Below are 1,804 nucleotides of genomic sequence, written 5' to 3'. Positions count from 1 at the left end.
GGAGTGGCCACTGCACTCCAGTCTGGGTGACAGAGTGAGACTCCAACTCAAAAAAAACCACAAAAAAACAAAAAAAAACCCCAAAACATGCCTCTTGATTGCTGGAAACCACACCTGTCACCCCATTCCCTTCCCACCCCCCAGCAGCAATCACCCCTGTAGTTATCATCTTTGTCCTTTCTGGCCTCTCTTCTTCTCAAACATCCCAGATATGCCACTAACCTAATTGTTGTTCCCTATATATAATACGCTCTTTCCTCAAATAGCTACAGATATCCCTCATCTTCAGATCTTTGCAGACTTCATGTCTCAGGGAGGACTTCCAAGACTATTTTGTAAGGGCTATTCTCTCCAGATACTGGCTAATGTTTTCACTTTATTGATTATACACTGCTTAAGTCTTTAAGGCATTCCAATTGTCAATAAATTATTAATATTTAGGGTCATGGGTTTCAGTTTTCTACTATTTTTTTTTGAGTTGGAATCTCACTCTGTCACCCAGACTGGAGTGCAGTGGCTGCTCTCAGCCACTGCAGCCTCGACCTGCTGGGCTCCGTGAATCCTTCCGCCTCAGCCTTCCAAGTAGCTGGAACTACAGGCATGCGCTACGCCTGGCTAATTTTTTATTGTAAAGAGCAGGTCTCGCTAAGTTCCCTGGGCTGGTCTTGAACCTGTGGGCTCTGGCACTCCACTCACCTTGGCCTCCCAAAGTGATGGAATTACAGGCTGAGCCACGGAGCTTGGCGTCTTGTAGACAGGGTCTTGCTATGTAATGCTGTTATTTACAGGCAAAATCACAGTGCAATACAACCATGAACTCTGGGCCTCAAATGATCTTCCTGCTGCAGCCTCCCAAGTAGCTGAGACTACAGGCATGTATGGCTGCACACAGCTCCCTTTTAAACAACCTGTCTTAACAAAAACCCTCTGAGGACCAAGAAAAAGATTGCCAACTGTGTTCTTTGGATATCCTTTATTGGCAAAAAGAATTTTTTAAGTCTTTTGAAAAGGTAGCTTTTAAAATAAAGTTGTCTGAGGCACTTTAGTTCCACAGATCTACAAAATTCTGATCCATACATGATCAGAGATAATAAATCTAATTTTATTCCTATTGCTTTTAGACAATAAAGGAGCTCAGGCTCCTAATACCTTTTTATAAAGGTCATCTGAAACATCCTCCCCTTTAATGTTGTATTATAGTCATTTAAGTGTTTTCTAACTAGAATATAGGCTTCTTGAAAATGTGAACTACCATGAACTCCTGGCCTCAAGTGATCCTCCCACCCTGACCTCCCAAAGTGCTGGAATACTGGCACAAGCCAACATGCCCAGTCCAAGAAAAAACGTTTTTGTTTTTGTTTTTTTGAGGAGTCTCACTCTGTCGCCCAGAATGGAGTGCAGTGGCCGCTCCCGGCCACCACAGCCTCAACTTGCTGGGGTCTTGTGATCCTTCTGCCTCAGCCTTCCAAGTAGCTGGAACTATAGGTATGCGCTACCACACCTGGCTAATTTTTTGATTTACTGTAGAGATGAGGTCTTGCCAAATTGCCCAGGGGGGGGGTCTCGAACCCGCAGGCTCAGGCAATCCACTCACCTCAGCCTCCCAAAGGCGCAGGATTACAGGCTGAGCCACCGAGCCCAGCTAGAACAAACTTTTTTTTAAAGATGAGAAATATTAGAAAATTAAGTCCCAGGGTAGGCAAAATTTTACAGAAATAGGTACTGAGGAAATGTGAGGAAAAAGAACTGGTCCAATCAACCCAGCTATACTTCTCCATTGTACCACAATAAAGAGACAATCCCA

Source organism: Carlito syrichta, unplaced genomic scaffold, assembly GCF_000164805.1.
Source record: "Carlito syrichta isolate Samal-C Ts95f unplaced genomic scaffold, Tarsius_syrichta-2.0.1 Scaffold308854, whole genome shotgun sequence".
Lineage (NCBI taxonomy): Eukaryota > Metazoa > Chordata > Mammalia > Primates > Tarsiidae > Carlito > Carlito syrichta.
The sequence above is the reverse complement of the archived record's forward strand: the minus strand, read 5'-3'. Positions refer to the sequence as shown.